Source organism: Pseudophryne corroboree, chromosome 1 (genome assembly GCF_028390025.1).
Source record: "Pseudophryne corroboree isolate aPseCor3 chromosome 1, aPseCor3.hap2, whole genome shotgun sequence".
NCBI lineage: Eukaryota > Metazoa > Chordata > Amphibia > Anura > Myobatrachidae > Pseudophryne > Pseudophryne corroboree.
In genome coordinates, this window is record NC_086444.1 from 440498780 (window position 1) to 440524009 (window position 25230).

Sequence of the window (25230 nt, forward strand, 5' to 3'; positions counted from 1 at the left end):
GTGCAAGTTTGATAAATCTAAGACATTTCCTGAATATACTATACTGGTTAAGAAGGGAAGTAGCGCACCAACCATACTTTTGATTCAAACTTGTCCATATATATATATATATATGTATATATATATATATATAAGCAATATATATCAACCTGCACTCCAAATGAAACAACAGAGCAATATGCCGGGTGCCCTCCTCTTGTTATGTGATAATGTAGCAGAGTTACAGGCGGCACTCACGGACTCCTTCAAAAACGACCAGGAACCCCGGGTCTGTGTACAACGTTTCGGATTTATTATCCTTCGTCAGGTATATATACACACACACAAGTACCATGGGGGCACTGTGTTTTGGGGGGTAATATGGGGTGCGGTGTGTATTGGGGATAATATGGGGGTTCTATGTGCACTGGGGATAATATGGAGACACTGTACTGGGGTTAAAATGGGATACTGTGTATACTGGGGGTCATATAGGGTACTGTGTGTACTGGGGGGTCATATAGGGGTGCTGTGTGTACAGGGTGAAATACCATGTGGGGCACTATGGGTATCATTCAGACCCGGCCGCAACAGCGGCCCGCAGCGCAGTTTGCCAGTGGCCCCAAATTGCACATGCGCAGTGATTGCACATGCGCAGTGACTGCACAGCGGCTGCGTGGTTGTACACATTGCGGACGCATCCCCGATGGATGCGACCGCAATGTGATTGACAGGCAAGGCTGTTGCAAGGTGGAGTTTTGGCATTTTGGGGGTGATGCTGGGCAAACAGGGCCGGGCTGGGAAAGTTTTCATGGCCGCTGCGTGACGTCACACGTCACTCAGATGAGGCTATAAGAGGGCAAAATGAAAGGGTTTCAAACAACGGGGTAGATGTATGATAGTTTGTTATGGGGGAGAAGTGATATCAGCCCACGTTATATATGCACTGATACTGCTTCCTCCCCATGTATTATTGCGGCGGTGTGTGCTGAATGACACAATGCTATCTGTAAGACAGCACACCGATGTGCGGGGCAGTGTAAGAATGGTCAGTGGCACTGACCATTCCATTACCTGCAGCTATCAATTTTCACAGCTGCAGGTGTCATTGCCCCATTGACAACCACTGTAGTGGCTTCTGGCTCCAGTATGCACACGGGAGATCTCGCGGTAGTAGCAAGATCTTATTCATTCGCACTGGAGCCGGCCAGGGGGTAAGACACTGAGCCTTTAGGGATCACTGGAGCGGGGAATTTTCACTACCACACTCTGGCAAATAAGATGTTCTTACATCTTGTCGCTATTGCTTCCTGCTTCACCTTGGCAAATAGGCGAAGCGGGTAGACTAATACCGGCACGATCTGTGCCGATATCATACATTCCCCCCAAAGTGAGACTAGATCAACCATGTGTGAGGGGGAGGTGTGAGTGGAGTTGAGGGAGGTTTAAGTGAAAGTTCTAAATACAGAGTGTAATTATTACGAAAAAGTGGTGGTGGGGAGGGGGCCGCCAGTCCCTTACTTTGCCAGGGTAGCTCAGACCCCTAGATACACCCCTGTCACTCACACCTGATTAGCGCTGTAGGAGCCGTAGCTGTGTGGTCTCAATGTCTGCTGTGGAAGCTCTATGCCGGCTTGCTGCGCACTATACCCGAAGATGCCTCCTTTGCTCATTATGGAATCAGATTAGGAACTAAAAGAAAAAATTAAATATAACTTCACTTGCCCACCTCAGACTAGAACCTGTAGCTTTATGCTTTAGAAACCATCTCTCTACCATCATGCTATCTTTCCACTCAATACTGGTGCACATTTGATAGTTTAAATCTTAGGTCACCTTCATTATTCAGCAAGATGTAGCCACAATGAGCATGGCTACATCTTTATATGTGGGTTACAACCTAGGATCCAGTTACCATCAACTTGTATGGTTTAGCATAAAGACAGGCACCATCTCCTGTCACACAAAAACAAAAAGGTGTTGGCTTTTAGGAAGGCAGAAGCTGAGGAGAAATTGTCCCAGTTAGCAGATAAAGGGGGCAAAACTTTTTTTAAGAATATAAATGAAAGGAGCAAATAAAATGGAGGATTAATAAGACTTAAGACAGAGAGTGAGCATTTGGTGGAGGGAGACAAGGCAATAAAAGATCATCTAAATAATAATTTTTGCTCAGTATTCACTACAGAAGGAGAAGGGAAGGGTTAACAACATTCATAAAATAAGGTAGATAGAAGTACATTTATATAGGAGAAGTTCCTAACAGAACTTTCCAATCTAAAAGTGGAATAATCAATTGGGTCAGATGGGATACATCCAAGGATACTAAAGAGTTAAAAGATGTGCTTGTAGCACCATTAACAGAATTACTCAACCAGTCATTAGATACAGGTGCAATTCCAGAGGAATGAAAAAGAGCTCATGTAGTTCCACTGCACAAAAGTGGAAGCAAGGAAGAAGCAAGGAACTGCAGATCTGTAATCCTTACATAAGTAGTAGGGAAAGTAATGGAAACACTATTAAAAGAAAGAGTAGTGGGATATCTTTATCAAACAACTCACAGGATCCAAAACAGCATGGATTTACTGGGGAGAGATCATGCCAAACAAATCTTGTTGACTTTTTTGACTTTGTGACTAAAATAATAGATCAAGGGGGTCCATAGATGTAGCATATCTAGACTTTAGTAAGGTATTTGACACTGACCACATCATATACTGCTACATAAACTCAAAAGTGTGGTGTCAGGTCTGTAACTGTGTCTGTTCTTGGAGGGGGCACTAGTGGGTCAGTGGTGGTGCGGTGGAGGAAACGAGGAGGCTGAAGAAGATTCCTACACGTGCACAATGATATTTATTTAGCACACAGAGATATGAACAGTCACTGAAGCATAGTACAATACTGATGGTTTGAGCAAAGAAGCTGATGGAGGTATAACAACAGTCACAGGTGATGATCTGTAAACCAGTGAAATTAATAACAGTGATGACCAGCCTGGGAGCCGATCGCAAACATCGATGGTCGACTTGGAAGTCGATGGTAACAGGATCAAATGTGCAGATGATAGTAATGCAGCTGATGACAGTGAACACAGGCAATACTACTCCGGAGATTGGTTTGGAAACAAACAGCAATAGATACACACAGTCTGTATATATGCACAAGTCCTCAAAGCCAAGCAAGGCCAAAGCAGGAGATAGTTTGTAATTTGCAAGGTGATTTTTTTAAGTGCCAGATGGAATAGCACAGTGCTCAACGCAGATAAACAACACACAGGTGAGAATGGTAAGTAGCACCTGAAGAGAGTCTCTTACCGCATGCAGAGATGGATGCTTACTGTGGAAGGAGTTATAGCAGAGCAGGATGGCTGGAACCTGTAGTTCCATGGAGAGAATGGAGCAAGGAAATCACTGGAGACAGAAGACTGGAGCCAGGAGACGCTGTACACTGGATGTGACGCGTTGTTCAAGGCGATGAGACTGAGATGTTCTGGATTTATACCCCATGGTCAGCAGGCATTGGATACTTGAATCATGTGTGCAGACACAGCGCAGGATTGGGTGTTACAGGTCAGCTGACTGCAAGTGTCATGGCGGCGCCCATACTGCACAGATGGTGGGCACACACCAGATGGACTTCAGGGGTACACAATAACAGTGGGAACCGCACCCGCGGACAGAGCATTCAGGCAGCTGCAAACTGGGGCTGTGACCACCGGAGGCCTGTCCACCAGCGCTCTGGCAAGTGAGATGCCATTGAACGCCGATTTCTGACATGTGGGATTGGATTATAAAACAGAATGTGGTTGCAGGATAGGAAACAGTTTGGACTGCATTCTATGGAGCGAAATGTTACCAGTGGAGTACCACAGGCATCTGTGCTTGGACCAGTGCTTTTTATTTGTTGGTGACATTGCAAATGGTATGAAAGGGAAAGTATGCCTTTTTGCAGAGATATGCAACAGAGTAGACACACCAGGACGGGTAAAACAAATGATTGATGATATACGTAGACTTGAGAAATGGCCAAGAACATGGCAACTACAGTTTAATGCTAAAAAATGCTAAAGTATGCACTTGGGGATCAAAAACCCAAAGGCTAAATAAAGTATCAAGTGTACTATAATGCAAACTACTGAGGAAGAAAGGGAACTTTTATCCAATTGTTAAATTGAGTGATAATGGTTGTACAGATGGAGCCACGCTCATTGAGCGTGGATACATCGCAGGCGGGGGCAAGCGGCATGCCTAGGCATGCCTGTGCCTCAGTCCGCCACCGAGCGTACACAGACGTTCCCATTGACTTTAAATGGGGTGCATCTACGATACGTGCCCCGTTTGCTTCCAGTGGTGTGCCTCGCCGGGCGCGCCCAGGTACAGACGGAGCCCCGATTACCGTGGCTCCATCTGTACATACATTATCACTCAATTTAACAGTCAACATCAAGCTTTTGAAGAAATTTTAAAGAAACACTGGCATATTTTTTACAATTGGGTAAAAGTCTGAACCGTTTATAAAGGAGAAACCCCAGATAATTTATAAACAGGCACAACATTTGAAACAGAATCTAATAAAAAGCTTTATTGCCACCACAACGGAAAAAAATCAAAGAACAAAATGGTAACTACTATTGCTTGAATTGCATATCATGCAAAACAACTAAACAAATATCAACACAGCCAGTTACAGAATTTCAATCAAACATAACAAAAAGGTAGTATAAAATTAAAGAAAAATTAACTTGTGACAGTGAGGGAATAATATACATGCTGGAATGCCCATGTGGCCACCAGTATATTTGCCAAACAAAAAGAAAACTTAAAAGACGTATATTGGAATTTCGGAACATATATTAAATATAAAAAAAAGTTTAGAAACCCATAGTGTTTCAAAACATTATTCAGAACAGGATAATAAAGATCCTTCAAGCCTAAAATTCGTAGGAATACAGAAAATAAAAAATAATGGGAGAGGAGGAGATATCTCACTGGAACCGAAGAAATGTGAGAAATGGATTTATTACATGCAAACCCTAAACCCTACTGGTTTAAATATAGATATCAAACTCATGCATTCCTTTAAAAACAAAAAATCACACCTAAACAAAAATTTTTGTACACTAAATTTTATTTCATTAGAATACGCAATACCTGTTTTTAAAAATGGAGAACCATTTACTAAAAGCAACACAAGGCATCCGCCTTTTTAAACTTGATTTCCGTTTTTCTTATTGAATTGAATAATGGCCCTCATTCCGAGTTGATCGCTCGGTATTTTTCATCGCATCGCAGTGAAATTCCGCTTAGTACGCATGCGCAATATTCGCACTGCGACTGCGCCAAGTAATTTTACAATGGAGATAGTATTTTTACTCACGGCTTTTTCATCGCTCCGGCGATCGTAATGTGATTGACAGGAAATGGGTGTTACTGGGCGGAAACAGGCCGTTTTATGGGCGTGCGGGAAAAAACGCTACCGTTTCCGGAAAAAACGCAGGAGTGGCCGGGGAAACGGGGGAGTGTCTGGGCGAACGCTGGGTGTGTTTGTGACGTCAAAACAGGAACGACAAGCACTGAACTGATCGCACAGGCAGAGTAAGTCTGAAGCTACTCTGAAACTGCTAAGTAGTTAGTAATCGCAATATTGCGAATACATCGGTCGCAATTTTAAGAAGCTAAGATTCACTCCCAGTAGGCGGCGGCTTAGCGTGTGTAACTCTGCTAAAATCGCCTTGCGACCGATCAACTCGGAATGAGGGCCAATGTTTTTTACTATATAAAGAAGACTATGGCCATTTTAAAAAATAACCTTGATAAAGGGCTTTATGCCTGAAATGCGTTGGGACACTTGTGGACATTTGCTAGAAACTGTCCTTAATTACAAGTGGAGGAGTGAAGCGGCTCCGGCGCCGGATACAGCCAGGCGCACGGAGAATCACTCAGAATGGGGACCAACTAGCAGCATTCCACGTGTATGCACGGATGCTGGGAAACTGCATACCAGCGGAAAGGAAACCTGAACCCGCTTACAGCTGCGGTGGCGGTGAAAGAAACACCTGCTGACAGAAGCAAAGTACAGGTACCATTAGATAGTGAAAGATAGTTTGTTCACATCCCTATTTATCATTAAAGTGCAAACAGCATTTATTGGAACCTACTCCTTCATGGACAGTAATTTATCTTAAAAGAGCTATAAACATTATTTTAATCTTTTTTACTTTTACGGGTTTTGCGTACACATATTAATTTTACTCTCAAGTGCTCTATGTTTTATATTTATAAAATGGTGCATGGCCTACATCACAAAACTTAACAGAAAAGACTAAAAGATCTTAACAAGTACAGTTTGGAGCAGGGAAGGGAAAGGGAGACATGATCGAAACTTTCAAATATACCAAGGCTTTTAACAAAGTACAGCAGGGAAACATTCTTCAAATATAGATAAATATTAGAACTCAAGGACATACACTGAAAATTGAGGGAGGCAGGTTCAGGGGAAATTTAAGGAAATATTACTTCACAGAAAGGGTAGTGGATAAGTGGAATAGCCTCCAGTCAGAGGTGGTAGAGGCTAAGACAGTAGAGCAATTTAAACTTGCTTGGGGTAGGCATATGAACATCCTTACAAAGAACTAAGGTTCAAAAAGGTTTGAGATTGCCTGAAGATTAAAAAAGGGGTAGACTAGATTGGCCAAGTGGTTCTTATCTGCTGTCAAATTCTATGTTTCTGCGACCTGTCCAGGCATGGACTCCACAAGGCCTCTGAAGGTGTCCGTTGGTATCTGGCACCAAGACTTTAACAACAGATCCTCAATGTCCTGTAAGCTGCAAAGTGGGGCATCCATAACTTGGATTTGTTTTGATGGCAAAGTTAACACTTTGAAATTTTACCATGTTCCTCAAACGTTCCTGAACAATATTTGTAATGTGGTAGGGTGCATTTTCCTAGTGAAAGAGGTCACTGCCTTCAGAGAATACTGTTGACATGAAGGGGTGTACTTGGTCTACAATAAAATTTAGGTAGGTGGTACCTATCAAAGTAACATCCACATGATAGTCTAGATTAAGGCTGAAATGGACACCGTCATGCAGACATAATCAAGGGGGGACTGCTGGAACTGGAGTTCCAGGCCTGGAAAGAGGGGGGCCAGGGAGTACACTCCCACTGCCTGCAGGCACAGGCTGATCCAAACCTTTGACAGGTCATCTGCAGTGCTTCTAGGATTTGCATTCCACTGTGGAATGTAAACTGGAAGCTGTCATCTGCTCTGGCTAACAGGCACTTTCAGGTGCCATTAGCCAGGTGTAGTGGTGACCGTATACCTAAGGCCGAGTAGAATGGAGCCATGTGCTCTGATGGCCGCACCACCTTGTGTTGTTTTGGGTAACCTGGTGTCCAACACAATCCACTGAGTGAGCATGAATCAGTGGCATGTGAGTGATTGTTCTATATTACTTCTCGATAAGAGCCTGCAGGAGGCAGAGCAATTTTTTTTATATTGTTTTGGAGGAAGGGGGGGGGCGTGGCCTGACTTTGAATCGAGTCCCGATGGCAGAATATGGGGGAGGATGCAGGTAGGAAGGGATATTGCTGATATGGGAAACTTAGAAAAAACCTGAGAGGCTGATAGAGGATAGCTGCCCACACAGGCAATTGCACTGAGCTCATGCAGCCTATTGAAGGATGGTGCATCCCGGCTTCCAGTAGTGTAGGTACTGACTGAAAACTTTATTTTCATCTTGTATGACCCTACTACCAGTACCACCCACAGCTGACATCTGTGTCCCAACTATCACACTGCTACTACTGCCATCTGCCACCTGTGTCTCTGCTACTACTGCCATTTGTCACCTTTGTTCCTGCTACTACCGCCATTGTCTTCTGATTTACTACTGCTACCAATACCTGTCATCTGTGCCCCTGCTACTAGCACCATCAGACTCCTGTGTCCCTGTTACCACTGCCTTCTATGCTGTTTCTACTATGGATATCTGTCATCTGTGCCACTGCTACTACCACCATATGTTTTCTGTGTCCCTGCTACTAGTAATATCTATCACCTTTGCCCCTGCTACTACCAATATCTGTCATCTGTGACCCTGCTACTACCAATATTTGTCATCTGTGCCTCTGCTACTTCCAATATTTGTCATCTGTGACTCTGCTACTACCACCTTCTGTCACCGGTGTCCCTGCTAACACTGCAATCTGTCATATGTGCCTCTGCTACTACCTACCTACTGCTAAATAGCGTGTACCTGCCTGGGGCACTGCAATACCTTGTAATGCCTCTGGCTGGGATATGGACCATCTGGGAGCCCTGCAGTTTCCTCTAAGACCTTGGCCTGCATTTAAGTATGATAGACAGCTCAGCTTTCTGTGGGAGACTAGGAAAATTTTGTACAGTTGTGTCCCCATACAACTTTCCCTTTTTTTTGTTTACTTCATTTGGCATAAAATGCGTAGCATGGCTGAGATACTCAACCACGAGTAGCAATTGGATGGATTATCACATTTTTTTGCCACAAAAGAATTTGTATAATGTAGCAGATTAAAGTAGCATATCTTGAAAAATCAAAAGGAATGACTACAGTATGTATGTCGCAGATTCCATTGCATGGCTAATTTGACAATACAACTTAAATGGGGAAAGGTGTATGTGGATACATCTGTATGTTCTATTTTTCCCTGTGGGGCCAATGTGTGTGTTTTTCCCTGTCGGGGGCTAGTGTGTTTCTTTTTTGTGGGGGCTATTTTGTCAATCTTGCCCCTCCCCCCCGGTCTCCTCCCTCCTCCCCGATGGCAGCCCTGGATTTTATAAATTTCTTTGTTGGATTAAAAGTTTCTCAATGTTCTTCTTTGACGGGACCTCCCTTTCACTCGTGTAGATGTCACCATGAAAAGAAAGGATTGTATAAATGTGTGACAGAGTCTTTAATAGTCCATGAATATCTTTTTATTAACTGAACGTATCAGACAGTGAAGAACGTGATTATTTCACCAAAGAGGCGTACCCCAACTCACTTTTCCAAAGAAAAGATTACACTCATAAAGGTATCTTTCATCCACCACTGTGTTAGACAGAATCACTCTCACGGTCAAACCCTTTTGCACGGGAAGAAGATGGGCATACCTCACTCACAATAAAGGAGGCTGCTTCAAACACATCAAGGTTTCTTTTGCTGATAGTTCTTTCTTCCTCCTAAGCAAAATGTCCTTCCCTCTCGTATGGGTGTTGCCGTGAAAAAAATATATATATGTGTGAAATCATTTTCACCTGTACAACACTTTTCTAAAATGTAGATTTGTAGGATTATATAATAAAGATTCTTTAACAGTCCATAAAATATCTTTTGTTTCTGGACTTATCATACAGTGAAGAACGTGATTATTTCACCAAAGAGGCGTACCCCAACTCACTTTTCCAAAGAAAAGGTTAAACTCATAAAGGTATCTTTTATCCACCACTGTGTTCAAAAGATTTGCTCTCACGGTAAACCCTTTTACACGAGAAAGATAGGCATACCTCACTCACAATAAAGGAGGCTGCTTCAAGCGTGTAAAGGTTTCTTTCGCTGCTGATACCTTCTTCCTTCTAAGCAGAATGTCTCTCCCTCTCGTGTGGGTATTGCCGTAAAAAAAGGAATATATATATATGTGTGATATCGTTTTTACCTGCACAACACTTCTCTACACTGTACAATATTCTCTTTCCTTAATATATGCATTCATCCATAAAGGAATGGTGATCACTCTCCACGCGGGGGTGTACCTTGACTCACTCTTTCTATAGAGGGGAAACGCCCATCAAGGTATCTTTTTATTCCACCACTATGATCAACTCGTAAGCCCACTTTGCCCAAAGAGAAGGAAGCGTACCTCACTCACACAAAAGAATGCTGATGGAAGCACATCAAGGTTTCTTTATATTTAGTGAGAAAATATCAGGCGTACCCTACTCACAGAAAAGATGGTTGTGTGTAAGCTCATCTGGGTTTCTTTGGGAGACTGACCAGGGTAAAAGAGAAAGTTCCTGTCTCCGTGTGTATTAAATCCACCGTAGTGGTAGGTTTCTCAAAAAAAATGTGTTCCAATCACAATGGATCCATATGCAAAAAACACAATTTTTATTGTTAAAAAATACCCCACACACTCGGGGAGACATACAGCTGACAGAAACAATTCTTTTAAAAAACGGAGTCTAAAAAAGGATTGTAGCAGCAAGACTCACGATGGTAAAATGACTCAAAAAAAAACATATATATTTAAAATCCATATATACAAAAAAATCCTTGGAAAAGTACTTGATTCATACCTATGTGGAGTGTGGATCTATTACATAGGTATGAATCAAGTACCCTGGTCAGTCTCCCAAAGAAACCCAGATGAGCTTACACACAACCATCTTTTCTGTGAGTAGGGTACGCCTGATATTTTCTCACTAAATATAAAGAAACCTTGATGTGCTTCCATCAGCATTCTTTTGTGTGAGTGAGGTACGCTTCCTTCTCTTTGGGCAAAGTGGGCTTACGAGTTGATCATAGTGGTGGAATAAAAAGATACCTTGATGGGCGTTTCCCCTCTATAGAAAGAGTGAGTCAAGGTACACCCCCGCGTGGAGAGTGATCACCATTCCTTTATGGATGAATGCATATATTAAGGAAAGAGAATATTGTACAGTGTAGAGAAGTGTTGTGCAGGTAAAAACGATATCACACATATATATATATTCCTTTTTTTACAGCAATACCCACACGAGAGGGAGAGACATTCTGCTTAGAAGGAAGAAGGTATCAGCAGCGAAAGAAACCTTTACACGCTTGAAGCAGCCTCCTTTATTGTGAGTGAGGTATGCCTATCTTTCTCGTGTAAAAGGGTTTACCGTGAGAGCAAATCTTTTGAACACAGTGGTGGATAAAAGATACCTTTATGAGTTTAACCTTTTCTTTGGAAAAGTGAGTTGGGGTACGCCTCTTTGGTGAAATAATCACGTTCTTCACTGTATGATAAGTCCAGAAACAAAAGATATTTTATGGACTGTTAAAGAATCTTTATTATATAATCCTACAAATCTAAATTTTAGATAAGTGTTGTACAGGTGAAAACAATTTCACACATATATTTTTTTTTTTCACGGCAACACCCATACGAGAGGGAAGGACATTTTGCTTAGGAGGAAGAAAGAACTATCAGCAAAAGAAACCTTGATGTGTTTGAAGCAGCCTCCTTTATTGTGAGTGAGGTATGCCCATCTTCTTCCCGTGCAAAAGGGTTTGACCGTGAGAGTGATTCTGTCTAACACAGTGGTGGATGAAAGATACCTTTATGAGTGTAATCTTTTCTTTGGAAAAGTGAGTTGGGGTACGCCTCTTTGGTGAAATAATCACGTTCTTCACTGTCTGATACGTTCAGTTAATAAAAAGATATTCATGGACTATTAAAGACTCTGTCACACATTTATACAATCCTTTCTTTTCATGGTGACATCTACACGAGTGAAAGGGAGGTCCCGTCAAAGAAGAACATTGAGGAACGTATTGTAAAGTACCAATCACGTTAATATCATAGCGCCTGTATTTGTTTGAGTCCCACACATTCTTTGTGTTAAATTTGTTTAAACTTTGAGTTTTGGTGAGATTCAATTGTGGTGAATCACGGCTTGGGCAGCTTCCAGGGCGCCATTTACAAGGGTTCTCAAATCCGTATTCTCCCGGATTAAAAGTTTCTCCTCTTTTATTCATCACAACAATAAGTGCCAGTCCTTCATTCCTTTCTAATTTTCCACAGATTGCGCTTGAACTGAGGGAACCCCCTGTGCCTCCCCCTTTAATCTGACTCTGATTTATGTGCATGAAGCTGACTTAAAAAAGGTGTTTTACCCCAGGTGTCGGTGTGCATTGGGTATTCTTGACCGGTGGCCAGTATCCCGGCAGTCAGCATACTGATGCCGAGATCCTGGCTGCCAAAATGATGGCAGGGGGGCAAACGTAATGAAGTCCCTTGCAGGCTCGGTGGCTCACTGCGCTATCCACAGGTTCAATTTCCACTCTACGGGTGCCGTGGACACCCATGAATGGGAATAGCCCTCGGCCCCCTGCCGGCTCTGATATGCTGACCAGTGGGATCCCGACCACCGGGATTATAAACACTTGGGTATATGCAATTGCGGTCGAATTTCCGCAAATGTCGAAAATCGGGGCATTTTCGACACAAATTTTTTTTTCGACAATGCATTACAGTACTTTTCGACAAAAAAACGGCAGTTTCAGATTCGACTTTTTGAAATTCGACAGTTGTCAAATTCGACATGTCCGCAATGGTAAAAATGCGGCTTTTCGACAAAAGCATTCGGGGAAAGGGGTCCCATGTGTAAACATGGGACCCCTTTCAGTGCGTGGTCTGGGTTTTGCATTTTTTTTTTTTGCCAAGTACGTGGATTACAAAAAAGAAGAGGACAGATCTACACTGGATTTTGGTGAGTAGAATTTTATTTTCAGGTACCCCGTTGATTCTACTTGGAGAAGTGGACAGAGTCGGCGTGTGAACAAAGGTAAGTATGTGTGTGTCGGCATGCATGTATGTAATAAAGTTTTACTTTCACGGTGTGCGTGTACTGTTTTTATTTGGGTATTTTTTTTGCAGTAGAACTACAGGTATCAGCGGCCTGTTTTCCCCCCGCATGCTGGTACTTGTGGTTCTCCAAGTACCAGCTTGCGGGGGAGGCTTGCTGGGACTTGTAGTTCTGCTACAAAAAACAATATCCACAGCCCTTGGATGGGGGGGGACAGCCTCGGCTTCACCCCTGGCCCTTGGGTGGCTGGAGGGGGGGGGACCCCTTGATTTAAGGGGTCCCCACTCCTCCAGGGTACCCCGGCCAGGGGTGACTAGTTGGGGATTTAATGCCACGGCCGCAGGGACCGGCATAAAAGTGTCCCCCGGCTGTGGCATTATCTCTCCAGCTAGTGGAGCCCGGTGCTGGTGTTAAAAATACGGGGGACCCCTACGCTTTTTGTCCCCTGTATCTTTTGCACCAGGACCGGACGCAGATCCCGGTGCTGGTTGTAAAAATATGGGGGATCCCCTGTCAAATTTTCCCCCGTATTTTTACAACCAGGACCAGCTCAAAGAGCCCGAGGCTGGTTATGCTTAGGAGAGGGGGACCCCACGCAATTTTTTTCTGGATTTTTTAAACACTTTTGTGCCGTCCAAAAAGTCGAATCCAGGACGCCTACTATCCGTCAATTGGTCCATTTTTCAACAGCGGGACTGTCGTATCCGTTTTTTATTGAATATGTCGAATTCGGGTCCCAGCGGCAGGGTGTCTGACTGTCGAATTGTGTCGAATTAAAAAACGGTCGAGTTCCAGCCGTAATTCGACCACAATTGAATATACCCATATATCTCCTTGGTGTGGGCACAAACAAGTTAGGTCTAGATGGTTCCTTACAGTAGAGACAGCAGCTCCAGTGGATCTCCTTTTCTCTCTATAGGAATGATTCCACAAGCTTGCCCTTGTTAGTCTGTAGCAGAGAGGCTAGCACCATACACACAGAAAAATGACATAATGTGACAGCCTTGATAAATAGAATAATTTAGCAAATTAATTAAAGGGGAGTAAGGGTATGTAAGTCCAGTAAACGGGGTATGAAGAAAATAAGGATCGTCATACAAATGACATGCATTCCAAACAAATGAAGCACTATAACTATATAACAATAGTTAGCAAATCAATAATAGCTAAGCAATACTATAGTTCTAATTATAGTTAAATATACTTCTTTACCCTATCTGCTGCAGCACGTCTTTAGCTATGACTACAGAAATACAGTTTTACTATTGCTTCAGTACATTATATTCTAATCACAAAATAACCTTCTCAAAAACACATATACTGAAATATAAAAAAAAAATATCACTTTGCAAACTAGCAAAACCTAAATAATTTACTTTAAAGTGAACACTAAGGGGGTCATTCCGAGTTGATCGCTAGCTGAAAATGTTCACTGCGCTGCGATTAAGTAAAAAAATGGCACTTCTGCGCATGCATATGTGGTGCAGTGCACACGCGCGACATACTTTCACAATGGCCGATGTACTTTCACACAAGTTATGCAAAAATAACAAGAAGGCGCTTTCAAACTTTAGACATACAGTAGATGAATAACACAAATCAGTAGTTACGTTCCTGTTGTAAAACAGTATTCCAGGATGTATCTCCTCTCTTTAAATGAATGAATTGTCTCAAACTTTTCACTATTCCAAACACCTCATTCACGATAATCATAAAAGATAAAAAGTGTCGGATTCTCGATAAAATAGCAATAAAAACCATAAAAAAGTCCTGAATAAGGACTTGTGAAGCACACTCAGCAATCAGTGAAATCCTTAAGAGTGTGTTTCACTGATTGTTGAGTGTGCTTCACAAGTCCTTATTCAGGATTTTTTTAATGTTTTTTTATTGCTATTTTATATGGAGTCTTTTTGTTTTGTATGTTTTATGTGAATAAATGAACGTACACTTTTTATCTTTTATGATCATCGTGAATGAGGTGTTTGGAATTGTGAAAAGTTTGAGAAGATTCATTCATTTAAAGAGAGGAGATACATGCTGGAATACTGTTTTACAACAGGAACGTAACTACTGATTTGTGTTATTCATCTATGTCTAAAGTTTGAAAGCGCCTTCTTGTGATTTTTGCATAACTTTTTGTATATTTATTCATTTAGAGTGAGGGAGTCACTCTTATATATGCATTTGTTGTGAGGGCAGCTTTGCGCATGAAAGGAAGCTTCTATCTTTTTCTACTTTCACACAAGGTCTAGCGAAGCTTTTCAGTCGCAATGGCCGCCGCAGAGTGATTGACATGCAGTGGGCATTTCTGGGTGTCAACTGACCGTTTTCAGGGAGTGCTCGAAAAAACACAGGCGTGCCAGGAAAAACGCAGGCATGGCTAGGCGAACGCAGGGCGTGTTTGTGATGTCAAATCTGGAACTGAATGGTCTGAAGTGATCGCAAGCGCTGAGTAGGTCTGAAGCTACTCAGAAACTGCACCATATTTTTTTGTAGCCGTTCTGCGATGCATTCGTTCGTACTTCTGCACTCCCAGAGGGTGGCGGCTTAGCGTTTGCACGGCTGCTAAAAACTGGTAGCGAGCGATCAATTTGGAATGACCCCCTAAGTTATTTATTTAGAGTACTCTTGCCATGTTGTCACAGTCCTATTACATGCATTCCTGTAATCCACTATAGACAAAGGTAGTAGAATTATCATGTAATGCTGCTCTTTCTTGCTTCAGAGAAAATAGCTTCAGTGCTCCAATGAGAAGACACAGTAAATATACAGTAGTTCAGGTTTAATCTCACAATTATCTTCAGCACTCAATAGTATTTGAATATTAGTACCAAAAAGTACACTTTAAGTCAGTTCTTATTATTAATCTCTCCCCAAAAAATATACATTGTTTCTGTGCTATGAGTGCCACCCATTTGTCTGAATTATAGAGATAGTATACAGCTGTACACATACTGTACATTTATACACATGGAATTATTTATGTTATTTTGCAAGTTGCATGTGATTTAATAAATATAATTGAAACTTTTAATTTACCAACAAATTAATAATTATATACATCTAATCAATTGTTCATATTCATTTATGTTATCCTGCAAGCTACATGTGATGTAACGTAAAATGTTTAGGCACTTTAGTCATTTATTAAAGTTTTTAAATAATGAATTATGATACAACAATAACAATATATTTCAAGTTCTTTAGTCAGTTTAATAAAACACTTACAGACTGGACCTTTGAGACATAGAATGGGTTTCAGCACCTGGGGCTGTGACGACTGTAGGAGGCTTGATTGGTGGGAGTACAGCATAACAAAAGTGATTGTAATGACCCATGGCTTATTACTTGTAAGTGAGGAAGTAGTCTGGGAGACACTCAGCAAAATTAAGATTAATAAATCTCCAGCTCCAGATGGACTTCACCCAAGGGTTCTCATGGAGCTTAACTCAGAACTAGCTAGACCCTTATATTTGATTTTCTATGAGTCAATTACATAAGGCATGGTACCGAAGGACTGGTGTATAGCTGAGGTAGTGCCATTATTTAAAAAGGGAATCAAAACTCATCCTGAAAACTACAGACCGGTAAGTTTGACATCTATAGTGGGGAAAATATTGGAAGGTATATTAAGGGATAGCATACAGGAGTACATGCAGAACTCCAAGGTTATTAATAGGAACAAGCATGGGTTTGTGAAGGATAGGCTTTGTCAGACTAACCTAATTAGCTTCTATGAGGAAGTGAGTGGCAATCTTGACAAGGGAAACGCTGTGGATGTGGTCTATGTAGATTTTGCAAAAGCCTTCGATACAGTGCCTCACAGGAGGCTGATTATCAAATTAGAGGAACTTGGCCTAGGAAAAACTATTCGTACTTGGATAAGTAATTGGCTGGATAACAGGGAACAGCAAGTGGTGGTAAATGGGATGTTCTCCAACTGATCATCAGTATTCAGTGCAATACCGCAAGGGTCCGTACTCGGGCCACTATTGTTCCACATATTTATTAATGACCTACAGTAGGAATAGGACTGGAAAGCACAGTGTCAATTTTTGCAGATGATACTAAACTGTGTGGGGTAATTAATTCAGAAATAGATGTTGAGTCTCAACAGAACGACTTATTTAAACTGGAAAAATGTGCATCTAAATGGAGAAAGAGGTTCAATATAGTAAAATGTAAAGTTATGCACTTTGGGACAAAAAATAAACGTGCAACCTATAAATTCAATGGGGAAAAACTAGGGGAAACGGTAGTTGAAAAAGATTTGGGGGTGCTCATTGATAATAGGCTTAGTAGCAGCATCCAATGTCACAGTGCAGCAAAGAAGGCAAAAAAAAGTGCTAGAGTGCATAAAACATGGAATTGAGACAAGGGATGAGAGTGTGATCCTTCCACTGTACAAATCATTGGTACGGCCGCACCTGGAATATTGTGTACAGTTCTGGGCACCACATTATAAAAAAAATATCTTGGAACTTGAAAGAGTTCAGAGGCGAGCTACAAAATTGGTTAAGGGGTTAGAGGCACTGGATTATGAGGAAAGACTTACTACGCTGAATATGTATACACTAGAAAAGAGGCATCTAAGAGAAGACATTATTAATATCTTCAAATATATAAAGGGACATTACAAGGAGCTACAGTATCTGGAGATTTGTTTATTGAGAGAACACTGCACAGGACACGCGGTTACCCTCTGAGGCTAGAGGAGAGAACATTTTGTACCCAACATAGGAAAGGGTTTGTCACAGTAAGAGCCATGAGGATTTGAACGTCTCTGCCAGAGAAGGTAGTAATGGTGGACTTTGTAAATACATTTAAAAATGGTTTAGATAAATGTCTAACTGATATCCAAGGATATGGAATTTAAAATAATTATATTTTAGGAAGAGCACTAATTATAGTTGTTAATTAGTCTTAAAACATCACTTCAGCTGGGACATTATAGTAAGCTTTAGCTAAATACAGAATAGGGTAAGAATTATAAAACAGGTTGAACTCAATGGGCAACTCGCCTTTTTTCAACCTCATTAACTATGTTACTATGTTACGATACCCCATAGTAGACTATTTATATATGGGGGAGTGGTTGTTGTTGTGGGTAGTTACATTTTCTCCGCCGTCTAGGGCACCTTAAGAAGCCAGGGCCTGGCTACTTTGTACTTGTACCCCTTCTTGACACACCTAGGTACATATTTAATTAAGCAAAAGATGTTGTAGTTTTATTTATTTATTAACAGTTTCTTATAAAGTGCAGCAAATTCTGTTGTGCCTTAAAATTGGAAACAACAATGATAAAACAAAACTGGGTAATAGCAAACAGTCAGAGGTAGGAAGGCCCTGCTCACAAATTTACAATCTATAGGGAATTAAGCATTGATAAACAAAGATAGATGCTATTTATTGCATTATTGTCCACCAGATTACAAAGGTTCTTGGTGGGTTGCATGAGATGGCCACACAGCAATGATCAACCAGGGTCAGGAGGAAAGGAAAGTGAAGAAATAGAAAATATGTGAGGATATGTTTGGACTCTACAGTGGGGACGTAATTGGAGAGGAAAGCTTATGAAGGTTATGTGAGCGGTTCTGGAATTTGATAAGCTAGCCTGAAGAGGTGAGGTGTGGAGACTAGAGAAGAGTCTTATGGTGTGTGGTAGGGCATTCCACAAGGTGGTTGCAGCCCGAGGTACTGTAAGTCCTTCAATCGTGAATGGGAGCGAATAATAAGTGTGGATGAGAAATGTAGATCTTGTGAAGAGGTTGGGAGATATTTTGAGATAAACAAAGTAATGTACGTTGGTGTAGTTTGGTTAATGGCCTTATGTGTGAGTAAAAGTATTTTATATTGAATACAGGTAACCAATGGAGGGACTGACAGAGTGGATCCACATGTAATGAACGTCTAACGAGAAAGATTAGCCTTGCAGCTGCATTCTGAATGGATTACAGTGGTGAGAGTCTCTTTTTGGTAAGACCAGTAAGCAGACTATTGCAATAATCAATGAGGGAGATAATGAGAGCATGGAATAGAGTTTTTACAGTGTCTTGTGTAAGGTATGGTCATATTTTGGATATGTTTTTCAGATGTATGTAACGTGATTTTGAGACAGATTGAACGTGGAGAACAAAGGACAGTTTAGAGTCAAGAGTTGAGTCAGAGTCCAGTTTTGGGTTTTGAGTGTTCTGGTAATTACAGTATAGAATACTTGACTTATCTATGAGGTGCAAGCAAATAAGAATAGGGTTTACTCTAATAAAACATCTTGCAAAGCTATAATATGTACTTGCACAAAACTGAGTCTCCCCTTCCCTCCCCCCTTTATAAGATCTCCTGGTTACACTTCCCTAAATTTGCAGGGGCCTCACTATTAATTTTGCATGTCTATTTCCTATCTAGGCTGACTCAGCTTTTCCAATTGCATTGGACAAAACTAGGACAAATTTTCCTGTATTTTTAGTCAAATCTTTCCCAAGCATTTGTATAACTCCAACTATTTTATTTTGTCTAGTATTTTTTATATATTTTTTGTTTATGCAGAACCCTAAAATTGAATTTTACATGTGTTATAAAGACATGTAACCCGCATTTGTAGCAAATCAGTGTGCAAGAGCCCATAGATGGCGAGAGAACAGTGACAGTGCCATCTTGTGGCCAGGTTTTCTTAAGCGCTGCACAAACATTCCAGAAAAAAACATATTATAAAGCATATTCAATGTCCCTGAACAAAGTTTTTATGTAAGTTTTTATGTAAGTCACAATCCTCTTTTTAGTTAGCAGATTGGAGGCATGATTTGTCCTCACTGTAGTTGAATTGTGAGCATTGGTTTAATATGCAAACTTATTTCGTTAACATTTTAGAAATGTAGAGGTTCCATTCATAGGCGTGCGCACGGGGGGTGCCTGGTGCGCACCCTATCCGTTTGATAGATAGACAGTGTCTAGTTAGACAGTCAATAGATAGACACCATATATTAGACAGACATTAGGTCGACAGGGTCAAAAGGTCGACATGGTCAAGAGGTCGACATGGAAAAGGTCGACAGGTCAAAAGGTCGACATGGTCAAAAGGTCGACATGAAAATGGTCGACATACAAAAGATAGACAAATGTTTTTTTTTTATGTAACATGTTTTTGGATTATTTCATACTTTCTCTATCCATGTCGGCATAGAGTTGGTTATAAACCTTGTGGCGAGCGCAGCGAGCCACCGTGCCCGAAGCGTGGCGAGCGAAGCGAGCCCCGCGAGGGTATGCCTTTCTACAATTGGGGGTCCCAGATGAGAAAACTATCCACACAAACCACAAAAATGCAAAAAACATGGTGTCTACCTTTTTCATGTCGACCATTTTCATGTCGACCTTTTGACCCTGTCGACCTATTGACCTGTCGACCTAATGTCCTTCTAACATATGGTGTCTTTCTATTGACTGTCTAACTAGACACTATCTATCTTTCATACCGGAACCGGTACGCACAGGCACCCCCTAATGTGCGGCACCCTCTCACACACTGACGCCAGGAAGCCGGGACAGTCACAGATCATCCTAGGCTGGTCCCGTTGTCCCCTCAACGGAATGCACTCACCCCTTCTTTGCTGCGATGTGCGGTTAGAGGCAACATTTGTGAAGATCTGCTGCGCGCAGAGCCGGCGCAATGAGCTCGGCGTGGTCAGCAATACAGGGAGCCGCCGGGTTACAGAGGTGCTCTTCCTGCTCCGCCGCTATCTGTTGCTGTGCTGTGCGGCTCCTGTCAAACTGTATGACAGGTAGCTGCAGACCAGCAGAATCAAGGCACCTCAGCTGAGCGCCGATCGGATTCCCCGACAATGCTGCTGCTGCTGTTGACAAAAAAGTTTCTCTTCTGCTACAGCAGCTATAGTTGCTGAAGCCCCGCCCCATAGCTCAAGCCCCACCCCTTCTACGGGCCGCGACTGTCCTCCATCTTCTCCTGGGAACCACCAAGTAGAGCATGGTGGCTACTCAGTGCTTGAGTCTGCAGACACTGCGGAGGGCTGTGCAGTGAGGCACTAAGGTACTGGGGGTCCCAGGAAATGTCCTGTAGAGGTGAGCCAGAGCCAGTGCTGGTAAGTGGTCTCCTTGGAGCACTTATTGCATAAGTTATTCTGGGTGAGAAGGATGTGGGTAATACTGTGGCTGCTGGGGATGGGGCAGTACTCTGGCTGGGGAGAATGGGAGTGGTGCTCTCTGGCTGTGGAGGATGGGGGCAGTACTCTGGCTGGGGAGAATGGGAGTGGTGCTCTCTGGCTGTGGAGGATGGGGGCAGTACTCTGGCTGGGGAGGATGGGAGTGGTGCTCACTGGCTGGGGAGGATGGGAGCGGTGCTCACTGGCTGAGGAGGATGGGAGTGGTGCTCACTGGCTGGGGAGGATGGGGACAGTACTCTGGTTGGGGAGGATGGGAGTGGTGCTTACTGGGTGGGGAGAATGGAAGTACTGCTGAGGATGAGGGCAGTACTTTCTGGGGCGGTGGAAGGTAGTACTTTAGCTGAGAGGTGGGGAGGATAGGGGAGTAGTGCCAGAGCTATTTCTTGTGGCGAGCGAGGCGTGCATTCCCACGGGGCGCCCGCCACAGCTCTAGGTTGCTTTGTTTGTGCTCCTCCTCCTCACCGTCATTACTATTCCGCTCAGGGGCAGCGTTTTGTGCAATAATGCATTTGCGTCGTGACGTCGCGACGCAAACTACACGAAACTCCGTCCCCAAGCCGAGTACTGATGACAGGGAGGAGGGGAGCCGGGGTGACGGCGGCAGAGGCGGGCCGAACGAAGAGCATGCAGTGGGATGGAAGAAGACCTCTGGCCGGCGGATGCCGCTGCAGTGCAAACGTAAGTATAACTTTTTTTCTCTCTCTCACTCTTTCTTTGTAGCAGGGGACTCTGCCTGCTATAATGTGTAAAATGGGGACTCTTGCCTGCCGTAACGTGTAAAATGGGGACACTTGCCTGTCGTAGTGTGTAAAGTGAGGACTCTTGGCTGCCGTAATGTGTAAAGTGGGGACTCTTGCCTGCCGCAATGTGTAAAATGGGCACTCTTGCCTGCCGTAATGTGTAAAGTGGGGACTCTTGCCTGGAGTACTGTGTAAAATGGGGACTCTTGCCTGCCGTAATGTGTAAAATGGGGACTCTTGCCTGCTGTAATGTGTAAAATGGGGACTCTTGCCTGCCGTAATGTGTAAAATGGGGACTTTTGCCTGCCGTAATGTGTAAAGTTGGGACACTTGCATGCCGTAATGTGTAAAATGGGGATTTAATGTATCAAGGGCATTGCGGTGTGTGGCATAATATGGTGCAGGGGGCATTACTGTGTGGGGCTTAATATGGTAGAATTTTTTTTTTCCTGTGGTGGCCTTGATCTGTTGGTGCAGGGTCAAAAACTGGGGTGTAAGCTAGCCATTTATAGACGAGGCCATGCCCATTCTAATTATGGCCATGTCCATTTAAACGAGGCTACGCCCCTTGCATAGTTTTTATTTTTATATCTATGGGGCATATATATATTTTTATATCAAGGGGGGGGGGTAGGCGCATTTTTAAATCTCGCACTGGGAGCCAAAGAAACAGCCTTGGGTAGTGCTCTCTGGGTGGGGTCCGTACACTCTGTATAAGAGTTGGGGGCATTACTCTTTGGCTTGGGGGGATGGAGGTAGTACTTTGGCTAAGAGCTGGAGAGGATGGGAGCAGTGCACTCTGGGTGAGAGCTGGGGCAGATGGAGGTCATATTCCTGGTGATAGCTGGACCAGATGGTAGTAGTACTCTGGTTGAGAGCTGTGGAGGAGAGGGTAGGTACTCTGGCTTGGGAGGATGGGGGTAGTACACGGTGGATTGGGAGGATGGAGGTAATAAGCTGTGGATGGGGAGGATAAGGTTAGTACATTCTGGCAGGGGAGAATGGGGGTACTACTTTGGCTGAGATGTGTGGCGGATGCGGGTAGTGATTTCTGGATGAGAGGTGGGGAGGATTGGGGTCATAAACTCTGGATGAGAGCTATGGAGGATGGGGGAAGCACTCTCTGGTTTAGAGGTGAGAAGCATAGGTTAGGTATTTTACTTGGAGAAGATGGGGGTCATACTCTTGGGAACTGGGCCTGGTGATGGTAGAACTACCTGGGTGAGAGCTGGAATAGATTGGGGTAGTACTTTCTGGATGAGAGCTGGGACCAAATGGTATGGCTGGAAAGTATGGGGTTAGTAATCAATGGGTGAGAGCTGGGCCTGATGAGCATAATACTCTCTGGGTGAGAGCTTCGGAGGATATAATAGGTACTCTCTCGGTGAGAGCTGGGTCTGATGGGGGTAGTACTCTATGGATGAGAGCTGAGGTGGTTGTGGCTACAGTGGGTATCTGAACGCTGGGGCAAATGTGGATACTCTGTAACTTAATGTTGGCTAGATTTGGTCGGGATCGTGACTACATTCCCAGATTTGGTGCTGTGTAATTCAAATAATTCTGCAATCTCCTCTCCAATATACATCTAGCTGGGTGCCATCCAAAAACAGCATGTAGCAAAATAAACAAATTGACATCACTCACAGCATATACCTGTTACGCACACCAGTGCTAACAGGAGTATACCGGTGTATGAACAGAGAGGGAAGCGAAGCAAACGAACTCACAGACAGGATAACATAACATACACAGGAGGTGATGGAATAACTAATAAACACAAAGTGAACGGAGAAGCCCAAAGGCTCAGGAATTGGGTGTCTCCCTAGTGTCAGGAATGCTCAGATGGAATAGAGCGGACAATGAAGCGATGTGTAGTGATTTAACATGTGGAGCACCTGAAATGATGTTGCTAAGAGCAACAGAAAAAACCCCAAAGGGTTACCAACGGGTGTGGGAATAAACTCCTTGGTCAGAGATAGAAATATAGACACAAGGGGGTATATTTACTAAGCTCCCGATTTTGACCGAGATGCCGTTTTTTCATCAAAGTGTCATCTCGGTCAATCTCGGTCATTTACTAAACACTAATCACGGCAGTGATGAGGGCATTCGTAATTTTTTTCTAGTTCAGGTAAAAAATTACGAATGAATACACCATCGGTCAAATTACGCCTGTTTAAGTATGAATCTCGGTCATTTACTAAGAAGTGCAAAGCAAAAAAACCCAAAACACTGCCGTGAAAAATTACAATTCGTAAAAAAGTCCTAAAAAAAAACAGACCTGCTTTTTTTATTCGTGATTTGAGATGCATGCAGGGATCCATGAGATCCGTGCATGTATATCAGTGGGAAGGGGTTGGAAAGTGCTTTTTTTTGCCAAAAAAAATTGCGTGGGGTCCCCCCTCCTAAGCATAACCAGCCTCGGGCTCTTTGAGCCGATCCTGGTTGCAGAAATATGGGGAAAAAAATGACAGGGGTTCCCCCATATTTAAGCAACCAGCATCGGGCTCTGCGCCTGGTCCTGGTCCCAAAAATACGGGGGACAAAAAGAGTAGGGGTCCCCCGTATTTTTAAAACCAGCACCGGGCTCCACTAGCTGGACAGATAATGCCACAGCCGGGGGTCACTTTTATACAGCGCCCTGCGGCCGTGGCATCAAAAATCCAACTAGTCACCCCTGGCCGGGGTACCCTGGGGGAGTGGGGACCCCTTCAATCAAGGGGTCCCCCCCCCCAGCCACCCAAGGGCCAGGGGTGAAGCCCGAGGCTGTCCCCCCCCATCCAATGGGCTGCGGATGGGAGGGCTGATAGCCTTTGTTGTAAAATAAAAGATATTGTTTTTAGTAGCAGTACTACAAGTCCCAGCAAGCCTCCCCCGCATGCTTGTACTTGGAGAACCACAAGTACCAGCATGCGGCGGAAAAACGGGCCCGCTGGTACCTGTAGTACTACCACTAAAAAAATACCCAAAAAAAACAAGACACACACACCGTGAAAGTATAATTTTATTACATACATACACACATACATACATACATACATACTTACCTTATGTTCCCACGCAGGTCGGTCCTCTTCTCCAGTAGAATCCAAGGGGTACCTGTTGAAGAAATTCTACTCACCAGATCCAGTGGTCCAGGCTCCTCGGCAAATCCAGGGATAATCCACGTACTTGAATAAAACAAAAAAACGGTTGCCCGACCACGAACTGAAAGGTGACCCATGTTTGCACATGGGTCACCTTTCCACGAATGCCAGAAACCCACTTTGCCTTCTGGCTAAGTGGGTTTCTTCAGCCAATCAGGGAGTGCCACCAGTGCCGTTTCTAGCGGCGGGCGAGCCGTGCAACCGCACGGGGCGCCCGCCGCGGCACTTCGTGACTACTCCTCTCTTTCCTCTCTCTTCCACCCGAGCGCTCCTGCTCGGGGGGCGGGGCTTCGCGGAATGACGCGTTTGCGTCGTGACGTCACGACGCAAACGCGTCATTCCGCGAAGCCCCGCCCCCCGAGCAGGAGCGCTCGGGTGGAAGAGAGAGGGAGGAGAGGACTGGAGAAGATAACCATCGACGGAGGAGGCGGCCGGCCCGCGGGACCCGAAGAGCGGCAAGTTGTAAGTATTCTCTTTCTCTCTCTCTCTCTTTCTCTCTCCCTCCCCACTTGACACCTGCCGCACTGTGTAAAATGGGGATACCTGCCACACTGTGTAAAATAGGGATACCTGCCGCACTGTGTAAAATAGGGATACCTGCCGCACTGTGTAAAATGGGGGCA